Source organism: Glycine soja, chromosome 2 (assembly GCF_004193775.1).
Source record: "Glycine soja cultivar W05 chromosome 2, ASM419377v2, whole genome shotgun sequence".
NCBI lineage: Eukaryota > Viridiplantae > Streptophyta > Magnoliopsida > Fabales > Fabaceae > Glycine > Glycine soja.
This window is the reverse complement of record NC_041003.1, coordinates 25,360,678-25,372,441: the sequence shown is the minus strand read 5'-3', so window position 1 is coordinate 25,372,441 and position 11,764 is coordinate 25,360,678.

Genomic DNA, 11,764 nt, shown 5'->3' with positions numbered 1-11,764 from the left:
CATCCGTTAATTTTGGTTAAAATGAATTCTGACCGTTCGGTCGTGCCGTAACCACGTTGGAAATCAAAAAAGAGGTAAAATAATAATATAATAATAAAAAAAATACCCTTTTAGTAAAATAAAAGCGTAAGATCAATCGGACATTTTCTCTTTAGGACTTCTCATTCTTAATTGAATTGACTAATAACTAAAGTGAAACTAAGGCTAAAATCAACTCGCCTAGTCAAGCTCGTCCACAAAAATAGGTTTTTTGAAAGTTTATCATGTCAGTTTCTTACTGAGTAAAAAAGGATCATTTTTAAGGTCCAACGCCTTAAAATGATCACCCCTCAAGTAAAAAGAATCACTTGATTCACGCATAAGAAAGAACTACGTAGGTCTGATTTCCTCTCCAAAGGAGGGTACGTAGGAGCAAAAGCCCCGCTTTTGTCGACCTCAAAAAATAAAAGTTAAGGTAACACAATTTCCATAATTCTAAAAAATAGGTTGTTGTCCTTTGAGACAAACGTGAGAGGTGCTAATACCTTCCTCAAACGTAAATACAACTCCCGAACTTAGAATTTTCATTTTGACTGGTTTCCTTCGGTTTTCCCGACGTTTTCCACAAATAAACGTTGGTGGCGACTCCGCGCATCTTTCCTCCTTTGGGAAGCGCACCCGTGAGCCTCGCCCTCGCTCGCCCGCGAAGGGCACGTTGTGACAATATATATATATATATATATATATATATATATATATATATATATAATAAGAGAGAATCCTCGAGGTTTCGCACTTGCACATTTTTAGAAGAAAACTCATTCGATTAGGAGCTCAGGGAAAATGCCCAAAGACAATCGTGATAGTATGGTACATATGATGTTAGTTACTCATGTAGACTCCTTAGGATTCCTTTTGAATCCAAGGGTGGCCTTTGTTGTATAAATTCTTTTAGGATCATCCCATGTCATCAAGTTTCAACGGATCGACAGACCCTTGGCATCACTCTACGATCTTAAATCGGGAAAGTTTCACTTGGTACCAAAGTGTGACAATCTATTTCCATCCTTCAATGGGGCGCACGATCGATCCCAAAGCCTTATGTTTTCTTGTTGTGCAAAATAATCAAAGTTTTAAAAAGAAAGGGGAAAACCCTAGGATCAATATTTCAGTTGATTGATTAAATGTCAAACGGCTCCATTGCCGTCACTCCAAAATTGTCAAGTGACTAAGTCAAACAAAACATACACTCTGAAGGAGTCCCTGAAGAGATTTGCAAAAAAGATAGCATGAGGTCTCATGGGTTATCACGTCTTTCAGAAAGAGATAGTCAATCTGTGTTTTTGACAAAAAGAAAAAAAAGCCACAAAAATCAAATCAAAATCACAAAAATAGGAAAGAATGTCATGAGCATTACACAATTTTTATGATTCAAAACCTTTTACATTTTATTGCATTTCAAGATGAAGGTTGCATGCATCTGCATCCCAAAAATCATGTTAGGTTAAGTGCATAGATTTCTCTTTATATACCCAATTCCAAAATCTAACGTCCTATCTTTTGAGTTTAGGATGAAAGGCCCTCTCAAATAGGCAACCTCTTGCTTTCTCATAAGGTTAAGCCCTTTGGTACTAGTACCTATTGGCTTGTTTCATAGGACTCAAAGTCCTCGCATTTATCTTTCACAGGACTCAAAGTCATCACTTTTATCTTTCATAGGACTCAAAGTCCTCACATTTATCTTTCATAGGACTCAAAGTCCTCGTCTTTATCTTTCATAGGACTCAAAGTCCTTTGTCTTTATGCTTTCATAGGACTCAAAGTCCTTTGTCCTTTACATTTCAAAGACTGCAATGTCTTCATTTACATTTCAAAGACTTCAATGTCTTCAGTCATTTACGCTTTTAAAAGACTACAATGCCTTCATTTACATTTCAAAGACTTCAATGTCTTCAGTCATTTACGCTTTCAAAAGACTACAATGTCTTCATTTACATTTCAAAGACTTCAATGTCTTCAGTCATTTACGTTTTCAAAAGACTACAATGTCTTCATTTACATTTCAAAGACTTCAATGTCTTCAATCATTTATGCTTTTAAATTTACATTTCAAATACTTTCATGTCTTCCGTCTTTTACACTTTACAAGACTTCAACATCTTTTGTCTTTTATAGGGCTCAAATGTCCTTGTCTTTGTTCTTCGTCGGACTCGACGTCCTTTATTTCTATGCTTTGAAAAAAAAAGAAAAAAAAAAAAGAAGAACTCCAGACGTCTTCCACTCTATAGAACTTCAATGTCCTTATGTTTTCTCGGTTTCACTTCCTTGGTTTTCACCAGTCACCCGATCGAATAGCAAGATCGCTAGAATGAAATTAGTGTCTTTATCTTTACTTCCCTTTTATTTCCAATAAAAGATAAGTAAAGAGGGGCAACTGTCATACCCTAATTTCGTCTAGGGACTATCGTTTGTTGATCTTTTGATCCTTGCTAGTTGACTTACGGTGTTGAACGCCAGTTATAGTGTGAAACAAATGATCATTCAATGTTTTGATCAAGAATGCGAAAGATACCGAAAGGGAGGGGCAAAAGGATCTTTTTTGGGAGTTTTTTGGACCCTGGCTCGCCCAGGCTAGCCTCTGGCTCTCCTGGGCCCCCAAATTGCTTAGGGGTGACGGAACCAGCTTGCCTGAGCGAGCTAGCTTACTTTAGGATGAAGCATCAGCTCACCGGGGAAAGCTGCCATGGTTCCCAAGGCCATTTTTTGCTATAAATAGGCATAAGGGAGGCTGAGTAAAGGGTTCCAAGGTTTGGCATTTAAGGATATTGAAAAAATTGAGAGAGAATAAAAAGAAAGAAGAGAAAAATGAGGCCAAGGCGTTACTGAATTACGACTGTGATCAATCTCTGCATCGTTCTTCGTTTGTCATCCGGTTAGTGTTTGTTTCTTAATGATTGAATGTGATCTATGTAGCCTTAGGGTCCCCCTTATTGTTTTGTGTACAGTCATCTTCTCCATCTATCATCCTCTATCTCTTTTTCTTTGTAAAGTTCAATCTTAACCGATCACAAGTGTTGTAAAGTTATCTTAAAAAAGATTGAAGGTTAATAAACAAAACCAAGATAAAACCAACTCATAACTAATTTCTTTTTATCAAATATCACTTGAGATCGTTTCAAGATCCAACGCCTTAACGATTCTCTCCACTTTTCAAAATTTAAAACATCGTTTCAAGGTCCAATGCCTTAAACGACTTTTTGTTCGCAATTAAAATGAATCTTTCAAAAGCCTAAAATCAACTCAACACACAACTTTCTCACCTTAAAGAACTACGTAAGTCTGAATTCCTCATCGCACCTGAGGATACGTAGGAGCAGGGGCAACACCCTTGTCGACCCCCAAAAAATAAAAAATAAAATATAAAAAGGGAAAAGTAAATAATTCTGAAGTCACATTGTGCACAGTCGATTAAAGGCTGTCGTCCCTTATGACGGGTGCATGGGGTGCTAATACTTTCCCCATGCATAAACAACTCCCAAACCCTTATTTTCAAAATTCGCAAACCCCATTTTGGTTTTTCTAATGTTTTCCTCGAATAAATGTTGGTGGCGACTCCCACGCGTTTTCCTTTTTGGAAGAATCTTCTTTGGCTTTTTGCCTCGCACTCCCGCCGAAGGGTAGGTTGCAACAATGTTTATAAAATGGTATGTAGTAAAAGATTACGTTGAGTTTTGTATGATATTATATGTATAGTGCGGTTAGGTGTTGTATGTTTGTCATGTGGAAATTTTTAATTTGTTGTTAAGATGGACGGAGATCAGTGGACGTATGATAGTATAATGTCTGAAGAAGTTGATATGGATGATGAAAATGAACAAGAATGTGGTGTGCATGAACAACATGTTGATTGTTTAGATGCGTTCAATACTTCTTAGGCAATAATCTTCATTATTGTTATTAAATTGATAAAATGAATGTCCCTTTGAAGAGTAAAAAAAAACATGATGTAACCAACAAGCTATCGACTACAGCTTTTACAAGCATCATTCAAATTATCATACATATGAACTAGGGCGGCAGCTCCCCATGCGTAGCTTCCACTTTGACTCAAGTCTCAGAAAGCGTCTAAAAAAACAAGATGAACATGTGTTGCACTCTTGTTAGAAAAAAGAGTGCAACCTAACAAATGAAACAAATAAGCACGAGCTGCAACAGTCCAATGTTTGGCCTCACATTTACTCTGATAAATATCTCATAGCCACAATAGGCATACGTATGACCCATGACATTGTGTTGTCTCAGCTCTAGCATCCTCTCTAGAGACTTCAAGTAACTCCACCAACATCAAGACCCCTTTATCGACATACAGAGTCTTAAAGTTGTGGAATGCGCCTATAATTGGAAGATGAAGCAGAGAGGCCACATCATCCAGGATGATGATCACCTCTCCAATAGGAAGATGGAAACTACTAGTTTCCTTATGCCACCTCTCCATAAAAGCATATATAAGTCCCCTATCGCCAGTGTCCACTGAACATGCAATCAAAGGACTTAATCCTGTGGCAGTGACTAGCCCTTCTGTGACATCCTGAAAATTTCTACCCGGGATTTTGTAAACGATGCATTTTGAATGATTATATATAAGTATTATTCAGTGTATATATATATATACTCCTGGTAGAAGTAGGTATATTGGGGGAAAGATACGCGGATTAGGCTAATTAACAAAGAGAAATCCATAACTGGATAGTTGTAGGTTAATTCTCAATTAATTAGTCTAAAAATTATCGTTTTGCGTGCAACTTAAAATTTAACAAAACCAACCTTTGAACCACGCTCGGGGTTTAATTCTGAGCATTTTGATATATATATTGCCTACTTTCGAAAACTGGCCCCGACAGGTGCAGAGAAACGCGAGGGACTAGAACCAGAGAAATGGCACGCAAACCGAGGTAGGATTTTAGCATTTCAAAAGGTCAGATTTTTCTCTTCTTGTGACTGAGTATGAGTCACATCAAGAGAAAAAGTGGGCCCCTTTTTGCTCCACTCAAAAGAAGACATGTGGCACATCTTTTAAAAAAAAAAGAGAAAAGCCTTTTCTTAAAACACAAAGACATGTTCTCTCTCCTCACTCAGCCCAAAAGTTCAGAAGCTTTTCTCCCTCTCTCTCTCACATTGCTATTCCCTTCTTCTTCCTCACCATTGAAGCTCCATCAAAGCTCCAACCTTTGCTCACCAGTTCTGCTCCAAATCACAAAAGGAAGCCATTTTCGGAGTCGTGAAGCGCACCTCTACATTGTGGGACTTCAAATTTCAGGTTTGGGTAGACTTCTTCTCACATAAATTTTCGTGGGTATTGGGTTTTGGGAGATATGATGGGTAGTTTTACTAGGTTTATGCCTTATGGTAGTTATTTGTGAAGGAATTTGTTGAAAGCATGCTAAACTTGTCATGTTTGGTGTGAGTCAAGCTTACCCATTCTGTTTTAGGGTTTTATATTGATGCTTTGTGATGTTTGTGTGCTGAAATTGCTGATGGAAAATTCATAGAGATGAAGGGTAGAGTTAACCTACGGTTAAAAAGTGAGAATGTAGTGATATGAGTGGAAAAGTGTGATGTTTTAAGGATTTGAAAAGCTAAAGCTGGATTTAGTGGTAATTGGAGGTTAAAGTGAGTTAATCCTAGTTTGTAATGTCATTTAGGACTTGTGGGAAAGCTTGGGCTGTGCAAAGGAGGAAGATGAGTGACCAAAGTGAAGGCAAGAGCCATTTCTAGGGTAAATTGGGTGTCGAGGAGTCAAATTTTGATTTGGTGGAGTTTTCGTCGTAAAACCAGTTTGAGCGAGTTTAGATTAATGTTATAGACTTGTGTGAGATGAGATTTTGCTCTAAAATTAACTCATTCTCATTTTCACTTCTCAAACCTTGAAAATCCACTAAATTGAGGGGTTTTAGATACCTAGATTTTGAATTGCTTTGGTCTGAAGCTTGTCTCTGGTTTAGGTATGATTTATACTTGATTTAGGACTTGTAGGATCCAATTTGGGCAAAATTGGATGAAGGCAAGAGTGATTTCGAAAATCTGCACTATTATGCAGAATTTTGCTGTTGAAATGTGCAGCAGAATTTTGTGCTTGTGCAGAAAATGCTTATGCATGGCTGGTTATGGAAAGGGTTGTACATATTGGGTTCTGGACGTTTTCTAGCAGATCCCAACGGTCAAAATGTAGACTTATGTCCTAGGGACCTCCAGTAAAATTTTAGAGTCGATCCAACGGTTAACAAATCGAAATGAAGAGAATGTTACTGGGGTATTTGAGTGAGGAAAACTGTGGTATTGGAATATGTTTTGGGCAGAGTTTTCTGCCTCTGCCCTGTTTTCTTGGTTTTGGATAGTTCATGATGTTTGGATGTTGAATTGCTTGGATGTTGTGGAAGCTTGGAGGGATTGATGGGGACCCGGTGTTGAGAGGAACGAGGATAAGGGCTTTGTGGGAGTACGTGAGCTCAGTTGAAGGTGGGCAACAGGGGATGGTGGGTTTATACGTGATTTGTGGATGTGGAGAATTGTCTTGCACCATTGCCCGATCGCCACCTAGTACCACATATGACGGGTACCCCATAATCCTACAAGCTTGAAGTGAGAAAGTGTGGAAGAGTCAGTCGTCCTACTTTTATTCGTTGACCATAGAGTCGTACCTGGAGATATGTCGCGGGGGTCAGGAGACCTTGGGGACGTCAGGTGGGGTGCTATTGCCCAAAACCAAGCTTGACCAATCCCGACCCAACCCGAGCATAGTCAGTCAGTGAGAACCTGTGATGTACCTAAACAAGCGAGCTCCTGGCAGTCAACCGATAAAAGAACAAAGACCACAAAGCAAGGAGGCTTGTGTGGTGGCTGGCCAGCTATGGATCTTGAGTGATATCTGAAATATGGCCTCTGGTAATCGATTACCAAGGGTGTGTAATCGATTACAAGGCTTAAAAATGAAGACAGGAAGTTAAGATGGCCTCTGGTAATCAATTACCAAGGGTGTGTAATCGATTACCAGGCCTAGAAATTGGGTCAGGAAGTTGAGATGACCTTTGGTAATCGATTACCAAGGGGTATAATCGATTACCAGGCTTAGAAATAGAGACAGTATGTTGAGGAGGCCTCTGGTAATCGATTACCAATACTGTGTAATCGATTACACAGGGTAACAGGTCACTGGTAATCGATTACCAGTTATGTGTAATCGATTACACAATGCATATTGCAGGTTTCCATGTTCTGAAGCTGTGTAACTCGAGTTTGGCCTCTGGTAATTGATTACCAATGTTGTGTAATCGATTACCAGAGATGAAAAGCCTTGAGGCACACCTTTTAATTGCATGTAGTGGTTATGGGACGCATTGTGTTGCTACCGTAGTTAGATCTCTCGTGAAAGAGTCTACCCCCTTTCTTTTATTTCTTGTAGATCGCGATGGCAGTGCAATTAATCCATGACCGAGTGGAGATGGAGTGCCTAGAGGGAGTTTGGGAGACCCTCGAAGGCAATGTGAGGTGCCGATTCCGTGGCACGATTCGACTCACGACTACTTCATTGGTACATCCAGAGGAACCCGCACGCACGCTTCAGCGCACTGTGGAGTGGATATTACCTACACCTACTCCATATCGACTAGTGGAGCCAGTCCAAGTGATAGAGGTGACGTCATCTGAAGAAGACCCTGAGGAGGACCTAGAGGAGCTACCTCCTGAGCCTGCTGTGGATGCTCTTGACTTTCTAGAGGGTGATGAGGACCCACTCCCTGAGGTGGATTCTCCTGAGGACGTCATGTCGGCATCTGAGGCAGACTCTACGGAGGAGAGCGGTCCTGGAGGGATAGCGACTAGTGGTGGTTCTTCATCATAGCAGACGGCTCCTTAGACTAGGTTTATATACTTTTTGGGGGTGGGTGTATCTAGTACAGACAATTAGTTTTACTCTTTTGGTTTTTGTATAGGTAGACCTATTGTATAGGAATTTGATGATTGTATACATGTGGCTGAAGCCACCACAGTGGATACCTTTGCTCTGGATGTCACTATGTATTTTGCAAAACTCCCATATTTTGGACAACTTTAGATGATGAATGTACTTATGTTTAATCTTGTTATTTGAAAAGAATGTGTTAACAAACTTTATTTGAAAGAGAGTTCACCGACCGTATTTTATTTTATTATTTTACACGTGACGACCTAAAATGATGGCTGGTATACTTTTAGTTTTTTTTTTTAAAGAGCAAAAAATTTTAGAGGTTATGCGTGATCAGAAAGAAATGACTCCGAATAGAGTTGTGAATTGGCCATTCAGGACTCTATAGTGATGATTTTCCTTCTGAACTTAATTACTGTGAAAAAGAGAAAGAAACGAAAAAGAAAAAAAAATTCCCATGATTTTTGTTATTTAAATCATTACTATTAAACCAGTCATTATTTGGGGACGCCACACCTTCAATTTCAGGAGCAGGCCTCCCAAATTTCTGAACCTTCCTTCCATAGGAGGATAGCTTCAATTCAGGACGTTCTTGAAAAAAAAATGATTCGACAACTTATAAAAATAATAATTAAAATTATGACAAATTTAAATAATAACAAATACTTAACAAATAAATTTAATTCAAAATTTTAAATACCTCTCCATTCCATACGATGACTGCAATATGGTAACCATACTCAGTCAGCATTGAAGGGTCATGCGGCCCACCTGGAAATCCCTCAGCATCATCAACAACATCTTCAGCATGTGCATGTACATCATCAATCACGTCAGGAGCATCCTCAGCAACAAGGGAAGCTTCTCGTTGCCTACGTGCGGATGCTGTAGGCCTTCGCCGCTGGGGAACATCATCTGAATGATGATGATCCTCTCTCCCCACGGCTCTGCCTATAACCCTGCCTAAGACATGACCTAACTCTTTAGTTTTAACGATAATCTGCATATTTGGACACACATGCATTTTTTGGTCGAATTCAATATTTTTTTTCATTTATCTAATAAACAAAAACTATTTACAAACAAGTAATTAAATAATATATGACTATTTTCATTGAAATAAAATAAACATAAACAACTTAACAATTATTGCTGATATGACAAAGTCGATGGTGAAACCAAGAAACATCCTGCTAACGTTGAAGGAGCACAATGCCAACAGTTGCACAACAATCAAACAAATATACAATGCAAGAAGTGCATATCGTTCTTCCATTAGAGGAAGCGATACTAAAATGCAACATCTAATGAAGCTTCTATAACGTGATCAATATATTCATTGGCATAGATTAAAGGATGAATTTGTGGTACGTGATCTGTTTTGGTGTCACCCAGATGCAGTGAAGTTATGCAATGCATGTCATTTGGTGGTTTTGATAGACAGTACCTACAAAACAAACAGGTACAGACTCCCACTACTTGACTTTGTTACCAACGGGGATGACATTCTCGATTGGGTTTGCATATCTGGAGGGTGAACGTGTTAATAATGTTGTATGGGCTTTGGAATGGTTTTGAGGTCTATTTTTAAGATGCGATTGCCTCCCTATAGTTATTTTCACTGACAGAGACCTAACATTGATGAATGCAGTGAAAACTGTGTTCCCCGAGTGTACAAACTTGTTGTGCAGGTTTCACATCGACAAGAACGTCAAGGCCAAATGCAAATCTTTAATTGGTCCAAAAAATTCTTAGGAGTATGTCATGGATGCCTGGGGTAGTCTGGTTGATTGTCCTTCTGAACAGCAGTTCGCTGAGTGCCTTCAGAAGTTTCAAATGGCTTGTTTACCTTGGCCAATGTTCGTTGACTATGTTAACGAAACATGGATAATCCCACACAAGGAAAAATTTATTACAGCCTGGACGAATAAGGTGATGCACTTAGGCAACACAACAACAAACAGGTATTAAAATGTTTCATTTTTTCTAGTAATGTTTATTAATTCATGGAATTTAATTGTTGTATATGTTTACTATTTTTTGTGTATTTCAAATGTAGGGTTGAATTTGCTCATTGGGCTTTAAAAAGAGTATTACATTATAGCCTTGGAGACATGTGTAGTGTTTTGGATGTCATGAACAACATGATCACGCTGCAGCACACTCAAATTAAAGCATCCTTTGGAACAACTACACATGTGGTTGGACATGTATTTAAAAAAACCTTATACAAGAGGATTCTTGGAATGGTTTTAAGGTACGCTTTAAATGAGATTGTTGTTGAGTTTGAGCGTGTACATTATGCTGGCAAGAATCCCTCTTCTTGTGGTTGTGTGATGAGAACCACGCACAGTATTCCTTGTGCATGTGAGCTATCTAGGTATATTGTTGGCAGCATCCCACTCGATTCAGTCCATATGTTTTGGAGGAGACTTAGTTTTTCAGACCAAGGGTTATGTGAGGCCGAAGTCACCATTAAGGAAGAGATAGAGACCATATCTAAAAGATTTAAGGAACTTGATGTTTGTGGTAAAGTTACTCTCAAGAGTAAACTTTGAGAAATTGCATACCCTGATCAAAACTCTATGTGTCCTCCTCCGTCAAAGGTCAACACTAAAGGTGCACCGAATAAACCGATGAACAGAACAGAAGATCCACAAAGCGTGATCCGTCATATTGGGAGTATGTTGATGCTTTTCATTTTGTTCAAAACAGCAACTCTTCAGTGAAACGTAGTGCATCAATTTGAGCCATTTATACAGGATTTCATTGACAACATTGTGGATGTGAAAGCATATGGTAACTATGGATATCGGTCAATTGTTGCTTTATTAGGTATGGGCAAAGATTCTTGGTCGTTGGTGCTCAACCAATTGATTAAAGAACTTGGCAAATGGTCGGATGACTACATCAACCTCTTCGATGGCACAGAGAGATTTGAAGAATTAAGGTTGTCCCTACTTGTTGATGGGTTTTCCAAGGTATGTTGTTTTGGTTTTTTTTTTTAAGAACAAACTTTAAATAACTTTGATGTGTATATTTGTTTGATTCAGGTTAGTGTGCATAAGTGGATGGATATAACGGAGACGGGATATGTCATTGCATTAAGGTATAATGTAATCCTTGTATCGTTGTCCTGACAACAAAGCATGACATTTTTTCCTCTTAGAAGTCAACCACCACCAGATTCTTCTGTGCACTGCATTATATGTGTCGGTCACGTGTTTGGAAATCATTTTGTTCAGGTACATTGAAGATAATTAGTCTAATTTTTAGATTTATGCAATCATTCAAGGTAAGCTTTTTGGTCAAAAGGCTTGTGTATGTACAATCATGGCCTTCGTCATGTTCTCATTTATACATTTCATTCTAAAATTCAGAGATTCATGCAAAGATTATTACTCATAGCTAGTCGTTCACTCACAGTTTAAGGTCACACTCTCACTGGTTTTGGTTCAAGCTTTTCTTTCTTAATTAATCTGTCTACTGACTAACAATTCTAATTCCAAGTTCACATTTTTGTTCTTTCTTTGTCTAACATACACACTTGCTCAAACTCATGATAAGAAACACAAACTCCATCAAAATCATGCACTCAATTCAAAATAAAGACATACACCCATTTTCATAAGTCAATAAAAATGCTTCACTGCTATATCATTAAAAACCAAGTTAAACTGTTCAAAATGCTTCAGAATAAGCAAACCAATGATTCATAAATAAAACTAACAAAAGGGAATTACAGTACTAAAACCATAATTATAATAATAATAAATCAAAAAGCAAAAAGTATCATCAGGAATCAAAATTCCTGTGACTGGTCTT